Here is a 15,148-nt window from a genome sequence, read left to right as displayed (position 1 = left end):
CATAATCATATATTCTTGCATGTAGGAAAGTTTTTAATGAGCAATTATCTTCTAAAATCAATCAGGTCAATCTATACACCCAGACACCCAGACACACACACACACATACACACACAGTAAAGGGCAATAGAAATGGAAACACAGGAAAACAACACACACACATAATTCCAAATATAAGAAAATATGGTCAAATCTAGCTAAACAAGTTACTTATTATCTCCTTGGATAAGCTTTTGGTTTTTAGCACATATTTACTGCAAAAAGAATGGCTGGAAATGATTTATTATTTATTATTATTAATTATTTATTTGGGCATTCTGTTTGGATGTTCCTCATTATTTTCTTTTGAATCTTTATCCTCAGTTTTATAGTTAAGTGAAGTGAAAGCCAATCTCACTGGGGACACTGGTGCTTTACTGAATCAAGGCCAATGCTCTATGTATGATGCCCTGAGTTTAGCCAGCAGATCAGGAATTATCTAGTAGACTAAATCCATCTTCCTAAAGACCTTTGCCGGAATCTTATAGGAAAGGTCTTGTTTCATACATTCTTCCTTTGTATTAATGGAGAGGTTCTTTTGGGAAAGCTGAATTCCACCTAAATTACCCTAAATTATTAGGGTAATTTATCCCATGGTTTTGGGCACTGTTATGCCATAACTAAACCGTGGCTGGTAAGCTAGTGGCAGAATGACACAACTCCAGCAAAATGAAATTGTTTTACTCAGATTTAATTCTCTGATTTAAATGAGTCTAAGACATCTTTGTTGAGGAGCATCTCATCTACTGTTTCGGAGAAGGCTGTGTCATGTATTGCTCCTATGATAATCCTCTGCTTGCCTTGAATGGGCAAGAGTCTTTTAGCCTCAGAAAACAGATGTAATACTTTCACAGCACAATCTTATGTGTATCTACTAAGGAATGAGTCCTGCATAATTCAATGAGACCTTCTTTCAGTTGCTAAAGATCTGGGAGGGCTAAAATATGCTAATAGAAATTTAATTTATTGATATACTGTATCATGAGAGGATCATCAATGCAACCTAATATATAAACTCAACCTTTATATAGATTAAAACGAATAGACCTGGCATGTAATATTTACTGTAAACGTCTGCTGGGCAATTATCTTTTTACATAATCATATGCTGTTCTCCCTCTCCACACCTATTTTTGAAAGGTGAGGCTAACATGGCCTTTCTTACAGCAATGCCAAAAAGTTGTGGAGCAAGCTTATTAAATAATTAAAAGCTCTACTTAAATGGTACTATTAATATTACTTGCACTTACATTGCAATACAGCAAAGTCATATGACAGTTAAGGGTCCCAGATTTGATCATAACAGATCACCATTTACAAAGAGCATTCTCTGGTGAAACATGTTGTCCTGAAGGAGCCTTACTTTTCCTTTGATCACATACAAATAGTGAAGTGCAGCCCCTATTATTTTGTAACAAAAGGCACTTGAAGGTTTCTAAATTAGATCTCCTATTTATTATGGGAGAACTGAATGGAAGAAGCATCTCTATTCCTTTCAAGCATTTCTTTCATTACTTCCTATTGCTTAGGCTTCCTTTTTTGTTTTTGTTTTATTTTTTTAAAGACAAGCATTATGAAGTTAGATAATCTGAGTTCAAGTTTAGGTACTGTTAAGTAAAAGAAGTAAAAGAAGGATGGATTCCCCTCTATCATAGCTTTTCAATTAGAAGTTCATCCCAAGGTTAGTAAAGATTCTGAATTGTTACAATAAGACATTCCACTTCTGGTGGGGATATGGCCGACTGTACAGCTGTGTCCATGAGCTTCGTGGACAGAACTGACAAATATGGTTCTTTTTTGGGCTCGGGAAGGCTTTTTCCTGAAGCCCAAGAGCGACTCCACGAAAGAAAACGCTGGGAATCATCCCATTTGCCCTTTAGAACTGTGACTTGCAGCCTGAGAATCGCAAACAGCATTTGCGCTGATCAGGTAAGAGTGGCCAGGAGGCTGGGACATCATCATTTCCCAGCCTGAAGGGACACTAGGTTGAGCCACCTCATTTCTAAATCACCCAATTTATATTTTTTTAAGGTTATGTATCCTAAGAGAGACTTTCTACAGCAAGGAGAAATGATCTCTATTGGTGCTTATCATTATTTCTGGGATTAATTTTCAAAAATCTTTTAAAGCTTTGACTTGTTTTCCCATCTGGATATTGAGGAGGATTGAAAATAAATAATTGTCTCCCTGTTATTATTTTTGTATTGAATTTGAAGGATTGGACATTTTCCTACACATTGAATCTGCTGTTTTGAATCTTCAGTTTTCTGTTCACTTTCTCTGAGAGCTGCTTGTTAGCATACTTTCTCCTTTGTCAACAACTTTCAGAGATCTTCTGTTAACTCATTAACTCCTACGCCTGCCAGTCAAGTATCTAGGGGATGCCATAATCTACTGCCTGAAACATGGAGGATTTCAAGGAGACTTTCTCAGAGTTCCATTGTGAGCTTCGCTGTGAGATTAAACAGATCTTTAAACAGATCTTTTATGATACCTGTCAAGCTATTCTGCAAGGTATTCAGGACATTGCCGAAAATACCAGCTTTAAAATGTTTCATCTGGCTGAGGAGGTTGTGGAAGTTCATTCTAGTGAAGAAGGAGTTGTTTCTACCGACAGCAACGTTGAAGCTCTTGTTGTGCCAGATGACCAGATTTTGGTGCTGAAGGAGTTAAAAGAACACACTGACTTGCAAATCACAATTCAGAGTCCTTCTCAGGGATCTTAATGGCTTCACATGGGGCTGGCTTGCCCAGCCTAGACCCTCCAATCATGGGGAAGGGAGGGAGGCTGGGTTTCAGGACAGAGTAGGAAGCTTTCATGCATACACCCATACTTTGTACTATTTACTTTGGTCATTTTGCTTACATCCAACAGAAGTGACAAGAAGCATGTCAATTATAAACAATGGCTGGACTCCCACATCACTTTAAGGTATGATTAGTTTATTGAATAAACCACAGTTGGCTAGGAAAACACAAAATGCTAGATCTTCAATCGTAAAACATGGTGTATGGAATACTGGTGCAGAACAGTGCATAGGTTATCCTTGAAAGATTCTGAGGTTTGAATAAACCTCCTGTTCTGAGGAATTCAATTTGAAAATCAAAACTGAGAAAAGCCAGGCAGTTAAGTTTCAAATGACAACTCCAAGTAACCGTTGTGAGTAGCCAAAACATTACATCAGTGCACAGACACAAAATCTGAGAAAACGGCAGAAAAAGAAAGGAGAAAACCTTAAAAATTCAATCATTTTTTTAAAGACATAGCCAGGAAAGTGTAGATCAGAGAAGAAAATATCATAAACAGGAACAAAAGGAAGCCCAACATTCATAGGATATTTATCTCTACCTGCTAAGACTTTCCTATAGATCAAAAAGATCCCTTGAATCACAGGAAACCACTGAGTTTTTATGGCCAAAAAGCATGTACAGTGAGCTGTATAAGAGAGTAACTGATAGCAATTCTCAGGCCACCTTGGCCTCTCAAACTGGTCAAGACTGTTGCATTATTTTAAATGCATCATGCAAGCCATTTGGCTGATTTCCAAAGGATGGTGATTAGAGAAACTTAAAAAAAAACTTATTATGCAACCACAAGGAAAGCTGGTGTGTGAGCAAATGAGAATATCTCTGCTATTCTCCAACTTCAGAGGAAATGTGGTGCAAGTCATGTGGCTTTTTTTGACCAGAGATGGAATAAGTGGTTCAGTGTCTGTGAATCATAGCTGGGCTCATTTAAAACAGTTATTCATGAAGCCTCAGATTCCCATCTCTAGTGATTCTTGAGCAGTAGTGCTCACTGAATACATTGGCAAAGAATCTAAAAGGGACTGTCCAAAAAGAGACAAGCTTTTGAAGGCAAGTGCATGATACAGTTATATCACACTGACCTTTCCCCTGTTTGGTGCATCACATGGAATATTTCGTCTTTGTAATCAGCCTTCTTGAAAAAAATGACTGTGCCAATCAAGCTGTTGAACAGGTAGTATGGAACCCATGTCTTAACATAAAGAACGAATTAATATTCTTTCTTAGTGAGGAATGGAAACATAGCAGGTAAGAAGAAAACATTTTTCTCTATGATTATGAATATAACCTAAGAAATTAATAAGAAAGATCAGCTCTACCAATAACAATATGAGTAAAGGCCTGAGCTAGTTATATAATATTCTTTTTATGGGGGGGGAGTAGAAACAATCAGCAGCTTGTTCGAAACAGTGCACCTGTCATGTTCACTGTTTCAATTTTTATACATCATAATGTTTCACATGCCATGGCGCTGACACGCGTTTCTGTTTGGGAGGGAGCTGCTGTGAAACCTTGTACCAAGCTCTGTATCTGAATTCATTACAATGGAATGTGTTTGGGTTATGTTATCTGTTCAAGGCCTTTTCCCGCAGACCATCAGAAGCCATTAGGAGCACCTGGGATTGTGAACTTGAGAAGATTCTACAGGGGGAGGGATTTCATTTGCACCGAGGGTTTTTAGTTTGAATTTGGCGCGCTTTCATCATTCTCAGCTTTCTCTGTGATCCTGCATACTATTCTTTAATAAATCAGATATCTTTGAATTCCTGTTCATGAGTCTGACAGTGTTTTAGAATAGGCAACCATTACAGCACCACTGAAAGTAATGAACTGGAAACCAAAAATTGCAAAACCAAGGCCATAATAAAAAGGCGGGATATAATAATAATAATAACCATCCAGACTAGAATAATAGCATAAGAACCACAGATACATATATCCATTGTGCTGCTCCATTACATCAATTTAGTCCTGAATTATGCATTTCAAAGTAGCATATAATATTCAGATAAACCCTCTAATTATAACTGGCAAATCAATTAAAAATATAAATACCACAATAACAATTTTTAAAAATGTAACCAACAGTTAGAATGTATTAACGTGATATGTGCGCTGATATATTTTTAAAGCTTTCTGGTGAAAACGTAACAAAAATGATTCTATCCTTCGTTCTCCCTCAGTCAAGCATTCCAGATCTATGTGTAAGCAATATCTTCCATGCACAACACAGAAAGCCAATTTTCCTGTTGTCGTATTTATGTAGCCAATTTACAAAAAAAATGTACAGCCCATGCAATTATATGAATTATTTCAAAATAACTGAGCTTTAAAATATGAATAAAAATAGAAAGCTGTAAATAGATTACTGTAAGGATACAGAGGACAGGAAATAAAATTAAACAAAGAAATCATGAATAAATCAATATAACAACATTCAGGTTTATTTGGAACTAATATTACAAAAGCTTGTTTTGCTTAGTGCCATGCAAAATGATAATTTACGGCCCAGACATATGTGTAAATCAATGCCCTCCCCAGTCAACTTTTAACTCTCTATAATTTTAATCACTTCTCTCCCCACATTTTTTTTAAAAAAGTGATTATGGATTCCAACATAGTTATAGACCAGAAGCACAAAACATAGACTATCAAGGTTTTTTGTTTGTTTGTCATTGTTTTTACTTTAACACAGTAGAATAGAAAGCAGGTCAAGCCTTCTCTCAAGAAAAATCCAGATCCTGCCCAAAGGAACAACATTTAAAGAGAATGAAAACAATTCAAACATTTTGTCCACAAAATGCAACCTTAGAAAATTTTAAGATATGAATAATTGTAAAGAAAAGTGCTACAGAATGATTCAAGTGCTATAGATGTGATCAAGCAATATCCCAAAGAAAACGAAAGTAATAATGGGTCAAATTTAATCAATTGTTGTAAACCGCCCAGAGTCCTCTGACAGAAGGAGATAGGCAGGGATAAATTAGATAAATAAATAAATAAATAAATAAATTGTTCAGTGCATTTTGAAAACATCTGCAGTACATCAAAGCTACTTCAATACCAAGTCTCTATATGTGAACTTATCTTAATTGAGGGCTAGAACTTAGAAGCAGGGAGTGTGCAGAGTGGAACACACATGCACACACACACACACACAAATTTTACTAAAATGTAATTTGATGGTCATTTATTTTGCATGTACAAATCAATCAATACAGACTAAGATAACAAATCTAAGTTTGTTCATCACACATTTTTAATTGAGGTAGCTTTTAAACTGCCAACATGCTGAGTAATCAAGGGACATGACAAAATTTAACTAATTTACATACAGGTGTGAATTAGCCCTCCTCCAAAAATTGGAATGTGCACAAATGGTTGCTGTCTTTTTTTTAAAAAATGAACTATATAATCATCCATTAATTTAATCTAATTAAATTTAATCTAATCAAATTAAATTAATAATTTTTACCCATTTAATAGCCTTAAAGCCAAGCTTGAAGAAAAAGGGGGAGGCAAAAAATGAAGAAAACAGTAAACAATGTAAACAGTATTTTGTAGCCAATGAGATGACCTAGAAATTTAAGTAATACCTATGAGACCAAACTATATAATTGTCTTAGTCAAATCCTGTGAAAATGATTGAAGAGAACAATGCAGGCAGAGACTTAATTAATTCATTTTCAAGTAATTCTTTCCTTGGCAGGGAAACTGCTTTGCAGGATTTGGAATCTGCTTCCTGGTTCTTGAGTGCAGATTTCTATTGCTAACATTTCAATGCCATACACATTTATAATGCATAAAATCTGGATTCCTGATCTTGTGACATGGACACCTAACTACACTGCAACAGTGACAAGTTATACTGATGTACTGCTATATGGTGGTCAGCTGGGAGGCAGCAGGTTCTTCAGGACTCACAGACAATAAACTCAGAAAAAATAAACTGTGAAAAAAAGATTTAATTGAATAAATATTAAAAGAATTACAGAGAGAGATATTCCAGAAACCCCAAAAGTGGTAGAGGACAGACCCCAGGAGTAGGCCAGTGGTTGCCCAGCCCCTATTCTTTTCAGGACTTTCGGTCTAGTCCGAGGTGTATAAGGGCTTCTACCACCTTTTTATACTTCTCTTAAGAGACAGGAACTTAAACAATAACACATGGAGATGGCTTAGTAGCACACCTTATCACTGACTTGGTCATAACCACTAACTTGGGATCCCAGAATAGTGACCCTTTGCTAAGAATATTTTTATAGGAAACACAGTTTCTAGTGTGTAGCCATGGCTCTCCTCCACTTAGCAGGTGTTAAATTAGGGAGTTCATGCTGTTCCCTTTAATTGTTACAGGCAGGAATACAGATAAAAGGCTTACAGGGAGAGTAATTTACAATAGAAATAAGCTTGCTAAGTAACCTTTTCTAAGTGTACATGTGGAGAACTTTACACACAAGTTGTCTTAGCTGGCTAAATAACTTTTACTACATGGGTATTTATTATACGTGGAAAGAAAAAAAAACCCACTACCACTATCCAATCTTCTGTGGTGCCAAAACAACTATCAAGTAGATGGATTATTTGTCACATTTCAGAGGCTGATACTATTCTTTTTAGCTGTAGCTAAGGCAGATAGCAAAGCAGATGAAAAACATCTAGTTTTAAAATGAGAACAATCCTATTAGCAAACCCCCAAGAATGGTAAGAGTCAGGAGTATGAATTATCATGCACAATTCTGCTGTGCTAACATCTTAGTTACCTATGCCTAATTATGTCTGCTGAGGAAGAACAAAAAGGTCTTAATTTTAAACTCTGTTTTCTAAAATGTCCCCTTTCCTACAACCTGATGTATTAGTTGAAAGGTTAACAGTGGTGTTATTAAGCACTTTGTGGTTGGTAAAAATGAAACACAAGGTAATTAGCACAATTTCGAAAAGGAGACAAATTGAAAAGCTGTGGTTCAAAGAAGCACTGTTCGGTTCTAACATGGTACATAACTGTATATATGATTACAGGAATATGCTAGGTATATTAGGACTGGAGATCCTGTGAAAGATGTCTTGTGGAATAAATGAATCATTAAGGTCAATAAAAGCTCTATTGTCACTTCCTTCCTCCCCAAGTGTCAGACCTGAAGAAATGCATGCATGCATGCACGCACACACACACACACAAAGACATGGATTGTATTCCAGACATTATATTTAAGGAAACAGAATAAACAACAGATCTTAAAAGTTGAAAATATTTTGAAAGTATAAAAAATTTGCAGTCTCCAAAAGTCACATGGACACTTCTGATTAACTTTATGACATAAGTACCAGAAATATGACAAAGTAAACTTGTTTTATGTTTTCATATATACATTTCCTTGTAGCTAAATTTGTCTACACTGGCACACTAGAAATCAAAATTGAGAACACATGCTAAATTTTAACAGTAAAGAAACATAAAAAATTACCCTTAGTTACAAAGCTGAGTGATAATTTTCATAAATCTGAAGTTAATCCCCAGCAGAAACGTTTTCAGCATAAAGAATATTTGAGTTACTGTCTGATGGTTCAAAAATGAAGCACTGGATCTGGAGCAAACCTCTGCCAAGGACTTGGGTAAACCACTCTCAACTTCAGTTTTCCATCTGTAAAATGGGCATACAAATAACTTTCTTTATAAGGTTTTTGACAGACATAGATAAGACTATGAATCAAGTCTGGAATTATACACTGAATAAGTATTGTATAGCTAGCACAAAGCTGTATGAAGAGTCAAACATCCCTGGATATTTTGTTTGTTATTTATATATGGGACTTTGGAAATTTTTAATCCACGTTTACCTCTGCAGCCATGAAAAGAATGAAGAGGAAAAAATGTGATCAGGGACAGATAATGAACTTGTACTTTATCTATCATTTATAGAATTGACTTTCTTTTATTGGTGTGTTATTTATTAATTATTAACTTGAAAATCCTTAATGGGGTACCTTTTATTTATTTGCCTTTTTTATTTAATAGAACAGAAAGAAGAAAAAGAAAAAAGGAGAGAGAGAGAGAAAGAGAAAGAAGCAATGCAACAAGAAGGATATGGGGTTGATAGTGTGGGTGAGCCCATTTTTCAGTCATAACGGTATTAAATATGGGATGTAATGAGTGTTCTCAGCTGCTATGTTATTTTGTTAGTTATGTTGTTTTTAATTTTCACTGTTTTTACTCTGGTTTTAACTGTTAGCTGCCCAGAGCCATGAATATGAGATGGGCAGCCATATAAAGTTATTAAATAAATAAATACAATATGACATAGTCTAGCGTAGTGGTTCAGGTGCTGGGCTAGAAACCAGGAGACTGTGAGTTCTAGTCCCGCCTTAGACGTGAAAGCCGGCTGGGTGACCTTGGGCCAGTCCCTCTCTCTCAGCCCAACCTACCTCACAGGGATGTTGTTAGGGGGGAAAATAGGAGGAGGAAGGAGTATTTGGTATCTTTGCTGCCTTGAATTATATATAAAGAAGGTGGGATAAAAATCTTATACGTACATACATACAGCACATACATACATACATGCTTATTTTATACTTTTTAATGTAACAGTTTCAATAAAATGCAACCATATTTCATTCTCCATGCCTAATCTCCATCTATAGCCAACTTGTTCAGAAGACACCATATTAACAGCAGGTCTTCAATCCACTGGGTAATTAGGGTGATAAATTTGTCTTTAGTTGAAGAACTGCCAATGATAAAGGCATGAAGAATTCATTTCCGCTGTCCAGCTGTTAATTTCCATGGAGTTTTTGCAGATCCTGCCAGGTACCTTTAGCACTGATACTCAAGGTTTTACCCTTTTCCTATATTATGGAAGAAATTTCTATTGCTCTTAAGGTTGATCCCACCTTGTTACAGTTTAAGAGAAGGCTCAATATTCCTATATGTTTTGTTGTTTATTTGTTCAGTCACTTCCGACTCTTCATGACTTCATGGACCAGCCCACGCCAGAGCTGCTTGCGGGTTGTCGCCACCCCCAGCTTCCCCAAGGTTGAGTTCAACACCTCTAGAATATCCTTTATACCCAGGAATAGAAGACTTTTTTTTTATGCTGCTGACCATGTGGCTTTAATGTTTATATTTTTGTAAGCTGCCCAGCGCCATTTAATTTATTTAATCTGTAGATTAAATAAATTTAAAATGTGTGTGCCATGTCTGATACACCACACAGAAATATGCACAGCTATTTTTAAGTCAAAATATGTCACTGAAGCTTAATGTGAAACAGAGCTAAGTCTTCCCATATTTGCTTTTAACAAGAAGGAATTAAAATTATACCTCATCCTGAGGAGAGGTAACCTCACTTCATCACTGAACAAACTCAGCTTAATTGAATATATCTCATAGCACTAAGAAACAAAGTTTCAGGGTCAGTTGGCTCATGACATTCCTTTTTTTTTTTAATTTAGGTATATAAATCCTAATAGGAGGAAGGAGGAGTATATGTTCGCCACCTTGAGTTATTTATAAAAATAATAAAGGCGGGATATAAAAAAATAAAATAAAAAAAGGTAAGTAAATAATAATCCTAAACCTAATATGCAATCCTAAATATACTTACATAGAGAAAGCTACACTGAACACATTACGATTTAGTTCCAAACATATGTAGAACTATTGTTACTGCTATTGTTTATGAGCAGAAAAAGATTTAAGGCATGTGCCTTAAATAATATATTAATACTTCTTTTAACTTATGTTCTTTCTCTTTAATAGATTACCAACAGGTCAACTGATATTTCATTTTGATTTAATTTTGAAAAAATTATAACCTTTTTTTCCTCTTTGTATTAATATGACTTCAGAGAGGATATTTTCATAAATACTGAGAAGGCCAACCAGCATAAAATATTTAAACCTATGTTGCATAAGTCATATTAATGTTTTAGAATTTAGTCTTCGTTGAATGTTAATAGTAATCATATTAAAGAAAATATATAATACATAACAAATGTTTATTGCTCTAGCTTTGGATATATATTTATATTATTTGGCTACCATATGCTTGAAAATGCCATGACAGGCTGCTATTCATATTTTTATGATGTTGTATACCCCCAAATTATTCTAGGAGTTTAATTTAAATTTATTCAGGGAATTTAAAGTTGTACTGACAATGAAGATTCAAATCAAATCAAATCATATTTATTTGGTCAATGACCAGCAAAATTTAAAAGGAGAAAAGCAAAGTAAAACAAAAAAATACAATAACATACTACTGACTCATAAGATATATCACATATCTCAGAAAATGTGACAAACTAAGATTGTAAAAAGCTGTTTAGAGGCTGAATATTTTGTCAAAATTACAATTTGAAATTCCTAGATTAGTACTGTTTTTCTTTCATGACTTAATAAAAATAACATGAAATTAGTTTGCATGGTTCATGACAAGCCAATAAATTCTAAACAATATAACTTAATTAACTTTTCCATATAAAATAATGTTTGTGTTTTCTGATACTTTCATGTTCAGCTGCTTTTTTTTTTAAGCATCTAGACTAGGGTTTCTTAACCAGGGTTCCCTGGAAGCCCAGGGTTCTGCGAGATGTCACTAGGGGTTCCCTGGGAGATCGCGATGTATTTAAAAAATTATTTCAAATTTGGGCAACTTCACATTATAGAGTTAGGTTTCATTCTTTATTTTCAGTTTAAGAGCATTATTAATCCATATATACCAGCCTACACATGAAACGGATATAATAATTTTGTAACTTCTGGCCTACATTTGAGCCTGAATGTGCAGGGGTTCCCCAAGGCCTGAAAAATATTTCAAGGGTTCCTCCAAGGTCAAAAGGTTGAGAAAGGCTGATCTAGACACTTGTCATGGGTTTTACTTGGCTAGAAAAATCTGTATTTAAGCTGTGTGCCTATTCATCATTATCACAAAAAGTATAGTTTCATTTCATTCTGGTTGAACAAAGAGTTGATCCATTACTTATTTCTCTAAGATATACCACTTTCAGTATTTTTATTTCATATATCAAATATTAAAGAAACAATTTTTCTGTGGGAGGTTTTAAAAATATGTATCATTATTTTGTTGCTTAGTAATTTAGTGACTTCCAATTCTTTGTGATGGACATAATTTTGCAAGCACTGTCTATCACTACTTGAATTCTTTAAGCTTATGCTTTTATTATCAGTACACTAGCTATATCCATTATATACAGTTCCATGCATAATACAAGAGCATGTTGAATAAGGAATGCTGAAAACGAAAGGCCTGTATCAGGATGTAAAATTACTATTTTCATTTGAAATTATTATCAGCTACTTTGGCTGGTAAGTCTACCTCCATTTTCACACAGAACCATGGAAATCTTCATTCTGAATTTAATAGCAGTATTTCCTCACCATATTACTGAGCCAGAAAACAGTTAAAATATCTCTTATTTTATTCTGCCTACAAATCTAAAGAGAAAGCTTAAACAGAAAGGTATTAACACAGAAAGCTTTGTTGTTAATCTTAGCAGTAAAGAATTTTGAACCAGGGTCTCTGACTTTTACAGCTAACACTCTTCCCTGCCCATGAGACAATCTGTAATTTCCTTTCAAATGTTCAAAAAAGTTTATCTGAAGTCTGATCCCAAGATGTATAGAATAAATGCTTGAGGTGGAATGATAATTCCTATTAATGATTAATTCTAATAATTTTAGGCCCTGGAATGAAGAATTCTACAGTTTTAGCTCAGATCTGTAAGAGATTCCCCCCCGCCCCCCGCATCAGAATGATGAAACACCACAAAAATTTTGTTGAGTTGCAAAGGTTGGTGGGGCTGTGTAGATACTATTTTTTCCAAATCATCTACCTAATGTTTGACTGTAGAAATTAGCCTCTCTTGCAGTCCATGGAACAGATAATATGTAAATATTTTCTTTTAATAAGGTGAGCTACCATAAGACTTGTGCCCAAAAGCTTAAGTTTTCCCTCTTCAGCTCTCCATGATAAATCAGGAAGTCTTCAATTAACCTTAGCTTCCTGTTACACCTGAATTGGAACAATGTGATTATCAGACTCCCTGTTTTGAAGTTAACAGAGATTTCCAGAATGGCTGGGGTCAAAAACATTTAACCCCTTTTGGATTTTGAAGGGAAAAATAGGGTCTTGCACCTGTCTTCAAATCTATTAAAATATTTATAGATTTACATTCCTTAAGCCTTGCATTCAACTTTTGAGGTATGGCCTTCAATAATACCCACAATGACTGGTTAAGTCCTCAGTCCAATATTGGTTGCATATCCATTTTAACATTTTGTTCCCAAGCTGGGAAACAATAGTTTCTTTTGTTAATTTGGTATACTAAGATCCAGTGGCTTTTTTCCTGGTTGCCTTTGGCAAATCAAAGCCTTAAAACATCTCATAAAACAGGTGGGAAAATAGCAATAGTCAGCAATGCTGGCCAGGTGAAACCATGGTGGGAAGTGACAGGAATGTGGACATTCATCCTCACTTACAATTCTAACTTGTAGAATTTACATGCTTTTAAAATGGATGAGAAATGTTACCGTTAGCTCTGTCCTGTTATACAGTGTCAAACACCAGGAATCTGAAATAACATTAACAGAAGGCAATCAGTCAAACCTCATAACCTTTCAAATTAAAGGAGGCAAACTAACAGGATTAGACTCCAAAACACGATATAAGCAGGCGCTAGGTACCAGGCTTCTAAGCAGCAAAGCTAGATCAGGCAAGAATCAAGCACAAATAAAGAATAATTGACAGACAATGGCCTGAAAGCTCTCATTTTGATTCAGATTATGATCTTTAGCACTCTACTAGTCAGAAGAGCTACATTCTCAAGGAGCCTTTCTTGCATCCTAATACCACTGCATGTGCCCATTTTCTGGCTTCACAGCCATATGGTTTTGTGTTCCTGGGGGCACAGCATGGCAACTTCATCCATACCTGAATCAGGAAATATCCTTCACAACTGTTTTAGAATGGGCTCCTATTTCCTTTTCCTTTGTCTAACTCACAAACTCCTCCAAAAGACTTGATACAAGAATTTGGCAATGTCTATTATTTAATTTGTCAATTCAATTTATAACAGGAATGTAAGATTGTAATCAATTTTTTTAATGTCTGAGCCTAGCCAGCATTTGGCAGGCCCTAGGCGGTGGGCCTTTTCTGATGTGGTAACCCACTCTGTGAAATCTTCTTCCCCCTGAGGTGAGGTTGGCCTCGTCACTGTTGAGCTTCCAGAGGTCCCCAAGACCTGGTTATGGCAGCAGGCCTGGGGACCCCAGGGGATGGGTGAGCTAGTGAAATGGCTCTGTTATTTTTAACATTGCTTTGTCTATTATTCTGATTTGTTTTTTTATACCTTTTAAAGTATTTATTGACTGTTTTTAGCTTTGTTGTATGCTACCCAGAGCCACTTGATTGTGAGATGGGCAGCTATATAAATTGGTCAAACAAACAAACAAACAAACAAATAAATAAATAAATTCTACAGAGAAATTAATCATCAGCTTGATGCATGCATGGACTGCATGTGCTAGGAGGACATATTTTACTACCTTAGGTTAATTCACAATCAGAAATATAAGACATTTGCCCATCCACAACCAATAAAAACAAGAAACCATGTTAAAGCATAAGGCCATAAAGTTCGAAGTATAATTATAACAGAAAGAGCTGTAGTTTACAGTAACAACAAATGCATGCAGAGAATATCAGAATATCATCTATTATCCCAATCACAGCTATTTCACATTTTCTGATAAAAACATTGGACAGCCTTGCAAGTTGACAGGGAGCACTGAGGCAGCAGCAGCAATGTTCTAACTTGATACAAAAAAGTTTCATTTGTTCTTACCTGACATGGAAATCACACCATCATCTTATTCCTAACAAAGTAAGTTTTGAGGCTATTTGTGATGGTAGAAAAATTATGTTGTACAAGCTCTAAAACACTTCTTTAAAAAATAGTACTTTACATGTTCCAGAGCTAAATTTTACTTATTTGTTTGCTTATTAGATGTACATGGTGCTCCCTCCTCAAGTTTTTCCTTCCAACAATCAATTGGTCTGAGAGAGAATGACTGGCTCAAAGTCATCCTATGAGCTTCTATGGCTGAGAGTCAACTAGACCTTTGGTTGAATAGTTAGTGGCTTAACTACTGTAGTAAATAGACTTTCATTTAACGTATTATCAAAACAGTTTTCTACTGGTAATAAATTTGGCTTCAAGTTACATCTTGAAAACAGGGTTCAGGGAAGCAATCAGGGCAGTTCTAACCATTAACTCAGTCAGTCAC

Source organism: Candoia aspera, chromosome 5, assembly GCF_035149785.1.
Source record: "Candoia aspera isolate rCanAsp1 chromosome 5, rCanAsp1.hap2, whole genome shotgun sequence".
NCBI lineage: Eukaryota > Metazoa > Chordata > Lepidosauria > Squamata > Boidae > Candoia > Candoia aspera.
This window is presented reverse-complemented; position numbering follows the sequence as displayed.